This window comes from Cicer arietinum, chromosome 5 (assembly GCF_000331145.2).
Source record: "Cicer arietinum cultivar CDC Frontier isolate Library 1 chromosome 5, Cicar.CDCFrontier_v2.0, whole genome shotgun sequence".
In the NCBI taxonomy this organism is placed as follows: domain Eukaryota; kingdom Viridiplantae; phylum Streptophyta; class Magnoliopsida; order Fabales; family Fabaceae; genus Cicer; species Cicer arietinum.
The window spans coordinates 23,908,573-23,921,245 of NC_021164.2; the positions used below are offsets into that span (position 1 = coordinate 23,908,573).

The 12,673-nt window shown below is 28.2% G+C and overlaps 1 long non-coding RNA gene across 1 annotated transcript; it reads left to right on the top strand.

Moving 5' to 3' along the window:
* Positions 1-9,939: 9,939 nt before the first annotated feature.
* LOC105852102 (uncharacterized) lies at positions 9,940-11,581 on the top strand. The gene is made up of 3 exons (XR_003473074.2): positions 9,940-10,066; positions 10,156-10,731; positions 10,863-11,581. It is a non-coding gene; the product is annotated as an uncharacterized lncRNA (long non-coding RNA).
* The last annotated feature ends 1,092 nt before the right edge of the window (positions 11,582-12,673 follow it).

The window sequence follows — 12,673 nt, forward strand, 5'->3', positions numbered from 1 at the left end:
GTTAGGAGGATCTCACGGGGCGCGTGGAGATTACTCAGGGTGTATAGCTTTTTGGTAGGATGATCAGATTAGGATGATGTATAGGGACTAGGGGTCCTTCTTTTTGGTTTGGAGTATTTTTAGTTTGGAAAACTGTACTTATACAAATATTATCAGTTTGATATCATCTTTGGATGGGTTCCATGTACCATTTGATGTTATGTAAATGTTTTGGATTTATAATTGGAGAAACTTTTCCGTTGCGTAAATTATAATAACTCAATTATTTATCCAAAGACATTTCCTCATTTGTTTTACTCTGTTTCATTTTAATTACTTTAAAAAAAAAAAATATATACCATCGCTTTGAAAAACGGGGTGTTACATGGTTTCTTTGTCCTTCGGCACGGTGCTTCATTGTCTTCAAAATTATAATATTTGAGTTCAACATTAGTCGATGAGCATAAAACTGAGGCTTAGAATTTTTTCTAAGTGTTTTTGGAATTTCAGTTTTGATGAAGCAGACTATACTTGTTTAGAGGCATGAACAATCAGAGGCACGTTTAATGAACCTGAGGCACGAGAACTAGAGGCATAATTACTAGACCACATGCATGTTTTCATGACCACATGCACGAACCAAAATCAACATCACTTGACTAGAGGCATAATTATTGGACCAGAGACAATGACCCGGGCCAAGTGTAATTGATCAAAGGTAGCTACCAGAAACAAGTTTACTGGACCAGAGGCAAACACTAGACTAGAGACAAACACCAAAATTAAAAGTAAATGACTAGAGGTAAACTATCAGAAGCATTAACCATGTCAGAGCGTTGACTTTTACCAGATACATTGACTTTTTCCAATGTTGACTTTTTACCATATATGTTGATTGTTTTCAAATGTTGACTTTCCCAAACATTGACTTTTTGAGTTTGACTTTTTGTCATGACTTTTCTGGGTGGTGACTTTTGTCATACTATTCACTTTCACCATAGACAAATTATCAAAGGCATTTTGACCAGAGGCATATTTTCCTAAAGTTTGTTTTGCTTCATTAAAGATAGACTTTTCTAAAGTCTCTTCACTAGTGGCAGACTTTCTCAAAATCTGTTTTGTTTCATCAGAGGCAGACTTCAACAAATGCACTGAGAGTAGAATTGAGTCAGAATCAGATGTAGTTTTGGCAAACCTTCATGTACCACTAGAGGCAGAGGTAGTCTAATGTTCAATATCATCAGAGGTAGTGTTTCAGATGTGCTTTTTCACCAATTTTGAATGTGGAATTTTCATGACTTTTTGACCAATTCATCGGAGGATATATCCTAATATCCTACAATGTTGTTTGTGGTATTGGAACTGCACACTTAAATAAAACATTAGTGCCTAAAATTGTTCCCACGTACTAATTTTGTTATCATCAAAATTAATAGGATCTTTTGTACTTGAAACCAACATCGTTCTCACACAATGTCCTTTATCCCAAACATCAAATATTTAATTTTTACATAAGCGCAACAATTAGCTTCATATGACAATCATTATCAACATACTATTTTTAAAATAAAAAAAAAAAAAAAAGGTGTTACACTAAATGTTTGTGGTTTTCCAATCCCACTACAGTTCCAATATGAGAGTTTCATGATTTTCGTATGGCTTGCCAAACCAAGCCTACCATTTTTTCATCCTTATTATTGTTGTTTCCTGTAATACGTGTTAAGACTAGTTCTAAAGATGAGTGCCCTCATTATCCATCTTCGATTTCTTAGTTGGGTATCGGTTGAATCCTTTCAGATATTGAACTACCAAAGTAGAGGTTATGATACTTCATAGACCAAATGGACTTTTAACGAGACTAAGACATTCAATGGGAGAGGTGAAAGATCTAAGTTGGAGCAGCCCCTTTGTCTTCATCATACTACTATGCTACTGTGTAGATATAATGTTTTCTTCAAGATCTTGGACATTATCCTCCTTCATCATAGAGAACTTGGAGAATTTGTTCAACTAATTGACTGGAAGGAAACCTAAAAAAAAAAAGAAAAAAAAGCATCAACAAAAGAAGAATAGAGTTGGGTTTCTTTAAAAATGACGAGTTTGAATTGTTTTTGCAATATCTTGAATCGCGTTGACCTAATTTTCTTCAACTTATATTTCACGCATCATGACCTAATTCAATATTTATAATAGTAAAAAATGAGTTGGAAGTTGGACATAAATTTATAGTGTTTTTATTGTTTTATGAGATTCATTAGAATAATAGCTAAATGAAATAAAGAGACAAACAATAATAGGTTGCAGAAAAAATGTCTCTTCACTTTCATTTGATTGTTTTGTAATTATTTTTTAACTAAGACTAGACAAGATAATCATTAAGTAAGTTAATGTAGCCAATAGAATTAATGTTAGTTTATTGTAATTTTTATTTTCTTCTACTAATCAACTAATTGCTCCTATATATGTGCACCACATATGTAGAAAAGAAAAATTGAATTAAATAAAAAAATATTTCTTTTTGAAAATTGTGAGTGAAATTTTCTACTATTTGAATTTTTGAATTAAAACTTGTTTAAATGTTATCAATGACTTTTTTACCATTGTGGCGATTCTTCTTGCTTATCAATCATCTTAATTGTGACAACTTTTTTCTCTATCTCTTTCTCTAAATCCACCTTTTATTTATTTATTTTAATTTTCTTATATTTTTATCCCTTCATACTTTGGATTTGTTATCAAAACGTCTTCATATATCATGAAATATTAATCTTATTGATGATCATTATTCCTATGTTCCTGATTCTAATGGAACAATATGTTTTGATGTAGAGAAATCTTGTGGCATGTGATTCGTACCATTGAGGATGCTTTAGATGAAGGAGCCAACATAAAATCTATATAAGGGAACACCATGTTCAACTCTTTGGAGGTATTGTTATTGATAAAGCAATGATCTTTGGAGCCATGACCACAACAACAACAAGAACAATAAAGCCCCCAAAGACAAGGAAAGAAGTACAAGAAAGTTCAAGGAAAGAAATACACTAGGACAGTTAGTGGCAGAACTACTTGCGATGCTATGGTGCTCCACCCACCCTACCTCACACACACAAAGAAAAAAAATATATAATTTAAAAATGTAATAATGTGTAATCGAGATTCAATAAAAAATAGTTTTTATCCCATGTTTTATAAGAAATAAATGTATAATGTTATTACAAGATGGAAAACAAAATAAATCTGTACAAATTTTTATAACTTCTTTAACACCAAGCATTTACGGTTTCTTCACGTGGACTAAAGCGGGTTGCGACCCTTCCTCAATCCCTAACATTTAATATATATACTCTATCTAGTCTTATAAAAAAAAAACTATTATATTTTTTAAGTTTTCTACATGATCATAAGAATTTATTTAATGAGAATAAAAGGAGTCATAGAAAATAATATGATAGGAATTACAACATTAGATATAGTAGAACTGATCAAAATTTATATTTAACATCACAAATTTTTTTTAATTGTTGTTTATTTCGAGATTCAATAGAGTATGTAATATTATGTGATATATGTGAAAAATTTATAAATTTTTCATAATAACTAACTAATGTTTTGAAAGAGAATTAAGTTGCGAATATTTTGAAAGAGAATTAAGAATTAGGTTGTGAATTCGACATTTAAAAGTAATATTTTTACAGTATATTTATATATTCTTGAACAAGATATAGATTAAATTTCCAAATAAAAAATTTAAACCACAATTTTCTTTCTAAAAAATAACAATATTAATCACTAAACCAATTTCAAATTATTGCATTTCATATATAAATATTTTTTGTTAATATTCATACATTGTTTATTTTGTTTTAGCCCTGCCGTGAATATTTTTTATGTTCCACCATTAACATTGATACAAAATATATCATTAATTTTTATAAAATATTTTTGTAGATATAGATAAATGAATTATTAAAATTAATATATTTTTAGTATTGAAGGTAGTATAACAACATATATTGAATTTAAAGAATTTATCAAGTCTTCTAAAAATTTTTTTTAATTTAATTTTTGAATTCTCCAAATTAAAAAAAAATTATATCATAAAAAATAATAAACTCAAAAAACCATCTTCTTCTAAAGCCTTAATTTATTTCATTTCATTTTTTTTCTTTCAAAGTTAATCCCTCTCAAAAGACACAAAAATTATTTGGACCACATTGAGGGTAGGTAGCAAAGGATCCACAGCCCAAGAAAAGTTGGCATAGTCACCGGAACCTTCAAAGTTGGAACCACACAGCACTACACGTAACACGCTGGATACATCTGTTGAAAAGTTACAATGAAAATATTTCTACACAAAAAGGTTGACTTGAAACCCATCCAACATCTGTTGGAACAGATACATGCACGATGCACTCCATTGAATAAGTGTATAAATATTATAAATAATTAAATATTTTAAATTTAGGTCTCATTTATTTTATAAAAATAATTTATGTTTTAGTTTTTTAAAATATATATTTATTTTAGTATAACAAAACACTCTTAAAGTGAATCATGAAATGACATCTGGTTTTCAGTTCTTGGAATATAATGTTTTGTTTGGTAAAATTAAGCTATAAGCTAGTTGATAGATGAAACCCATCCAACATCTGTTGGAACAGATACATGCACGATGCACTCCATTGAATAAGTGTATAAATATTATAAATAATTAAATATTTTAAATTTAGGTCTCATTTATTTTATAAAAATAATTTATGTTTTAGTTTTTTAAAATATATATTTATTTTAGTATAACAAAACACTCTTAAAGTGAATCATGAAATGACATCTGGTTTTCAGTTCTTGGAATATAATGTTTTGTTTGGTAAAATTAAGCTATAAGCTAGTTGATAGATGAAAAGTTAACTATTAATTGAAAAATTAATTGATAGTTGATAATTGGTAACTTATAGTTGAAAAACTAATTAATTGAAATTAAAGTATTTGATAAATTTAACATTTAATAATATAAAATGGCATAAAATGATATGATTATTTAATTTAAAATAAAATAAGAATATGATATTTTTATCCAATTTTCTACCTATTGTTTTAGTTTATCTATGCTTTTTTTTTGTACTCAATCAATTTTTCTACTTCACTTTATTTCTTATGTTTTCTTCTTCTTCGTGTTGTTACACTTTATTGTCAACGTTTTCTTTTTCTCCATATTGTTAGTTAGTTGATGTTATTTTATAACTTTCACCTTTCTCTCCGACTTCTGCTTCTTCCAATGTGATTGTTCAATTCACCTTATACGTTTCTCATGTTTACTTCTTTCTTTATTTTACTATATTTCTTTCATTTATGACTTTTGTGGTAGAAAATCCCAAAAAATAAAACAAAAATCTGGAAAAAAAAATAAAAGAATAAAAAAAACCATGTAATTCATTTTTTGGGTACATCAGTTATTTTTTTTATTACAATATAATATACATTAAATTTAAAGAGTTCTCTAAAAGTTTAACAAACTTCGTGTGTATAAACAGTAATCGTAAAAAACAATTTATTTAACGATTTACAATCTGACATAAAAAAGTAAATTTAACTTTATCAATTTCTTGTAAGATGAATAAGATGAAAGATTTTATAAGTTATTTTGGCAAGGAATAAAAAAATTGAGTGAAGCTCTATTCATGTATGTCTTTGTCAATTTTGTGTTATGTGATAGAGATTTTTGGCATACACGAAGTTAAATTTTCTGTTGTGAATTTTTTTGGTAAGAATTAAATGAATGAATGTGTTATGTAGAAGTAATATTACAACTATGAAGAAAAAAAAGTAATAGCACCGAGAAGAATATACTAAAGATAGTGGAGTGTTATAAATGAGGTTATAAATGGAAGAAAGTTAAAATATTTATAAACTATAAGCTCAAACGCTAGTTGAAATAACGTCTTAGAATAAGTTATAAAAGTTTGTGAGAAAAACTTGTTTATCAACCACATCTCATTTAATCCAACAAATTTATAAACTAGTTTTTAAGTTAATTTATTGGCATTACTAAATAGTGTCTAAGTATCCTTAACGATTCAAAAAAATGATACATTTGTCTTTATTTGAATACTATTTTTGTGCATTTTTTTAATCATTAATAATCTAATATTAATTACAACTTTTAAATAAATATTTATAAAAAAAATTAATAGAAATTTAAACAAATCTATTTAGCTTATCATGTGAATTGATATATTTAATTAAATAACAATTTAACAATTTGAATTTAGTTTTTTTTCATGAAATTCAAAAGTTGGAAGAAAAAATAAATGTCTTAAGATAACTTAATAATATATAATTTAATTTTAATTCAATTTTTTTTTACTATAAAAAATATTTAGTCAAAATAAGAATAATTATCACATTTTCACAAATGTTAAGGTGTTTACAGCATTGACTCAAAATAAATATTTACAACTTTTTTGTAAGTTATTATCAAATAATGATCTAACTTTTAATAGTAGACAAAATTAAAAATATTTTTAAATACAATATATTATACAACTCAAATCTTCTATCAAGTGGGACAATTATTAAATTTTTATTGAAATATAATTTTAATGACATATTTTTTATATTTTTTATATTTTAATATATATATATATATATATATATATATATCCTAACTAATTACAAAATAAATAAAATTTTGATATTCTAAAAAATTGGAGCTTTAGTCCATCTTAATGGTCTTGAGAGTCACTACCAAGATGAAATACTAAATTATAAAAATAATATTTTTATTATTTTTATAAATTTGATAATTATTTATTTTAATTCTTCTAAAAAAAATCTCTTATTAATATAAAAAATTAACACAAATTTTAAAAATAAAAATATAAAAGACATGTTAAAAAATGTAGAAAAATTTAAGAAAAAATAGAAAATATGTACAAAAAAATAAGGGTTTTTACGCAGCGAACAGTCTAGAACATCACACAAATTGAAGGTAGTCAAAATGGTAATTTGCCACATAAAAGAAAAACGAAAAAATCACTTAGCAGAAAAAACTTGCCAAAACGCGGTTTCTGACAACTACCACAAGTCAACAACAACTATGACCAAACAAAAATAAAATACAACGAAAAAAAAAATCGAAGAAAACGTCGCGTGAATAAAACTCCATAATTAAATAGCCCACTATATATACACCCACAGCACACTTTGTTTTTCTCACACAATTTCCTATCCCCCAAAAAAAAAATCACTTTCTCTCTCTTCATGTTTCTCTCTCTAAAATTTTTAATGTCTTTCGTCTTCTTATAACACAACCTTTCCTCCTCAATTCCACTTTCTTTTTTTCTTTTTCTTTTCTCTCGAAAAATTGATTTGAGAGAAAAGAAAATAGGGTTTTATTTTATTCTTTTTGATTTTTGAATCAACAATGGGGAAATTGGTGGAGATTATTGATCAAGGTGTGAGGATTGTTGCAAGGTTTCATTCCAACTGTCCTCAAACAGGGAGGAAGTACTACCACCCTCCGCCGCACTGTGATAACGACGGGAATCATTCTCATGGCGGAGCTTCCATGAACGGCGGCGGTGCTAAATCGGAGGTTTCTAAGGGTCGGAATAGCTTTGATGTCATTCTTTATTCCGTTTGATTTTATGGAAAAGAAAGATGTTATTTTTCATTATTTTGATGATGATGAGTTTTTATTTTGTGAATGAACGAATTTAGGGTTTTTTTAATATTAATTAATTATTATTAATTAGTATTGAAATTCATTATTTATTTATTTATTATATTTATTTATTTGTTTATTTATTAATAGTGATTCTTTGCGTGTTCTCCTGATTCGATGTGTTTCCTGGGTTTTTGCTAATTAAAATGAATCATTGGTGCGTTTGGAGATTTTTTGTTAGGGTTTTCTATAACTTTACATAATTTTTTTTTTTTACTGATTAAGTCATTTGATATTTTTTTTATTAGGGTTTTCAATAATTTAATTAATTTGTTGTTTATGGATTAAGTCAAATTTGGGCTTAAAACTCTTGAATGGAGTTTTAAAGGTAAATCGAATCATAAACTGTCGTTGAAGGAAAGGAACAAACAGAAAAGAAAAAGTGGAGAGAATGAATGAAAGAGGTTAAAATAAGAATTGGAATTTGGAATCCCTGCAAATTAGGGAAAATCTCACATTCATGATTTGCTTTTTTGAAGTTTATTTTATTAATAAAAGTATGAGTTGGGTTCCGGTGAGTTTGAGTTATAGGACTTCATCATAGTCAAGGCAGGCAAATTGAGACATATTTTTGGATCATCCACCAATGAGATCTTTGCATAGGCAGTTGTAATCGAACCTACGACTACCAACGAGGTTCTTCTTATGGGTACACAAACACGAATAAAATTCTCACATCAATAAAATTCTTACATTAATAACGAAAATTAAACTCACAAATTCATATAAGAGGTAGACCAACTTGCTATATTTGCTTTTTTTATTAAATAGGAAAAATAATAGATAAATAGATAGATATGGAGATAGTTGACCACATATTAATATGTGGAGAGAAAGAGTTGAGAAAGATAGGATATTTTTATGTTGAAAGCAACCATACCTTACAAATGTAGGATTGAACTGAGTTTTTGTGTCTTTTACTTGGTTTTAATATTTGATAGAGTTATTTTTTGACTCTAATTCAATTAAATTCGACGAGTTGTAAATTCAGTAAAAATAAAATAAAGACGAGATTAGATTAATTATAAAATATTGTTAAATAGTAATATTTAACATTTGTGTAAAAGAAAAAAATTAAACACAGAGTAACTTATATTATGATTATCTTTTCTTAATTTATTTAAGAGTAGTACTACTTAATGTAAATTGGTAATTTTTTTTTAAAGAATAAATCAATAATACTATAAAATAATTATTTATCTTTAAAATAATTTAAAACGAGACAAATAAGTTGAATAATAATATTTTGCTATTTTGTTCTTGTTTTGACTTTTGCTTTTAGGATCACTTTAGACTCAACTCATTAGTTACAAGTCGAGATATATTTGCGAGACAAAATGAGTCTTGTATACCTTTACTTGAAATTTTAGTAAGTATCGATAATCTTCTTTGAAATAATTCTCTTAACTTCTAAACTTAAAATAATAATTTAACTAAAATTAATTTGATCAAAATAAAATAAAAATTATATTATTAAAAAATATTATTAATTGTCATTAAAATTTTAATTAATTTTTAAATTCAAATCTACGAGGTGTCGTTTATTAAGGTAGTGTACTTTAAAATTTGTCTATTTGATATGTTTTATTAATAGAGGAATGCCCAATGAAAAACACTAGAGGAAGAAAAATAGAGATCCCTCGACTGATAGGCTATGGGTGGAGGCTGACAAAGGGGTGGAGGCAGATAACTTTTTTTTTTTTTTTTTTTTAATTTAAAAATAGTATTTACTCTTTTAAATTGATAAAAGTTATATAGACAAAAATACCATAATTTAAAGTAGTTAAAACAAAAAGAAAGAATCAACAAAGAAACTCACAATATTCAGATTAATATTATAAAACTTTAAAATTTCTACAAATAAGATAAGATTGAAGTGTCTGAAATATTCATGTTTTTGAAGCTGTAACGTTGAAAATGTTAAAGTCATAGATTGAGTTTGCATTGAATTGAAACTAATCTTTTAATTTAAATTAAATGAAGGCCGCAATAACACAAAAAATCAAAGAAAATTTTACCCTATATCATCTCCTTATCCATATACCCCCAAAATTTAAAGAAAAATACTAAAATACCCTTATGTATATTAAAAGTCATAATTTTTTTCATTTCCTCATTTCAACCTTTCCGGAACATACAAGTGAGTGTCAAAAAATTCATTTTTACCGGAAAACTTTTCCGGTACATGAGGAGCATCAGATGCATGAGGAGCATGAAGAGGTACCTAAATAGGAGGAGCATGAGGAGGTACCTGTACAGGAGGAGGCACCTGAACTAACACGGTATCCCGGAGAGCCGTATGATCTGTCGGTCCTTACTCGATAGCGACATCATGTGTCTGCAAGACTATGGTTTGGTCAAGTAAGTTAAATTAATTATTATTTATGGTGTATTTAAGTTAATTATTATTTATGTTCTATATTTATGGTGCATTTTAATATTATATGCAGGAGCAACCAATGCTAAAAAGTGTTGTCCATGAAAAAAATTGCAACAATTTACTCAACCCGTTCTCGCGCGAAGTATAAAGACGTGGGTGAATTTATCGGGATTAGGACCACTACAGTGGGGGAGTTCGAAACTGAATGAGAAGAGCTTGATTTCTTCTTTTGTGGAAAGATGGCACTCATAGACTTCGTCATTTCATATGCCATTTGGTGAAATGCGATTACTTTGGACAATGTTGTCAATTTATTAGGTGTTCCTATTAGGGGTGAGTTTTACACTCCACCAAGGGTGCACACTATAAATTAGATTTGCTGAAAGATGTATTCAGAAGACAATGTGCAGCCCAACGATTTGATTGTGCTGCTCGGGCGTATTTGCTGAATCTAGTAGGGAGTACTATTTTTGCAGATAAAAATCACACATTAGTTGTTGCAAAATACCTTCCCTTATTCATAGATTTGAATGGTACTAGTAGATACGCTTGGGATAGTGTTGCACTGGTAGTCCTTTATGACTACCTCTCCGATGCTAGCTGTTACGACACCAAACAATTAGGTGGATACATATCTCTACTTCAGGTATTGAATAATTATGATTTATTTTTATTTGTGTTTATAATTAATTTATTAAATGATTATTTATTTTTATGTTTATAATTAACTTAGTTATTTTTATTTGCAACGTTGTTGGATTTACGAATATTTTCCAGATATTTGTAAAGGAGGTGACCAGGATGCTGATGTTCAGTGCATTGTCCGAATGACTAGATGGAGCTACAAACAAGGCAAACACAAAACTCCTGAGTATAGACATATGGTTGATGCACTTACATCTGCTGAAGTCATATGGAGACCATGAGAAAATCATAGGGATGTCATTTCCTTTGGTGATATCATGTTATACACTGGTCACCTTCGACTATGCAACACAATAGTAACATATCTACCAGAGAGGTGTTTGAGACAATTTGGATATATCCAATATATTCCACCACCGCCACCTCCAACTCTTTCTAGATTATCTTATGTAAATGTGGAATGACTGGGATATGTGACCCTTGTTACCGAGATATTTTACAGGATCCATCCAGCTACGTATCCATCTGAGTGTACCCCATAATATTTGGAGTGGTTCTACCGAATATCTCATCAACTACTAGTGCGACTAGATGGTGTACCCAAATCCCAGATTTTGGTGTCCTGACCATCGTTGCAGGTGGTTCTACTTCACAGTTGCCATCTATCCTACAACACATCGGTGATCTTATACAACAAAGGTTAAATGAGCATGAACCTAATTCAGATGATGAGTTGTATATTCACTTTTATAAAATTTTGTATTTATCGCGTCGTCACACTAGTTAGTAGTAACTTTTATAAACAATGTGCTTGTGAGCATCTATTATAAACACTTTATGTTAGTTTGTTTTCATATCCATCTACTTTTAGCATTATTGTTATGTTGTTTACTTTATACTATTGGTGATGAACTATAACGAAATATAACGAAATAAAATAAATAAAATACAAAATAAAATAGAGCGACAATAAACTAAAATTAACTAATAACAAGTGATTTTGTAACAATTTTAAAGCATTAAGCTTCATCTAATGACATTGCATCTACGGGTTCTTTAAGTGCATTTTGTGTAACACGTGACAAATGACTTAATAAATACCCCTCGTGTAGACGCCCTGTATATGCTATTGTCCAAGAAGTTGTTTCATCGGTGCGATATTGCTTGTACAATATCTGGCATTGGAAATCCATCTTTCATCTTTAATTGTAAAATAAGATCATTTGATTATTTTAAAAATTAATTTGATTATTTTAAAAAATTAATACAGAAGAAAATAAGATAATTTTACAGGAACCCAATGATTTCCATCAACAAAACCAATACATACCATACGACCATTTTTTGTTGATCCTAAATGTGAGCCTTTCATAGGAAAGAAAGTCATTGAAAATGTCTGATCAAACATGATGAGAATAATATTATACTCCTCTGTTTATATATTTGTAAGATCTTAGTAACATTGTTTTTATCTCGGTCTTGCAATGAGAGTAATATTTGTCTTGGTGCAACATTATATTTTGTGAAGTCATGAACATATTTTTTTTCTTCTTCATCTAAGCGTCCAACAAATGCACGCCCCTTCAAAGTATCAAATAATTCATGGTTGTGAACTCCACAAATTACTTTAATTGTCCATCTTGAACCACCATTTAATGGTTTTGATCTAAGCTTGAAAGGGCAATCATACTTTTTTGTTGAACTTTGAGTTGAACTATCAACACACTTGTATTTTCCTCACTTGTCACAATATAATATTAATTTATTTCTCCTTCCTTTCTCTCATGTCTCTAGATCTGATCTTCTGATGATAACAATGACTTTATTTTTTATACCGATTTCTTTAGGTCAATTCACAACAGCGTCCCTTGTATCAAATATATGAAATAAAATATAAAATAAATTATAATTAACCACAATAATATATTTTTACAATATTAATA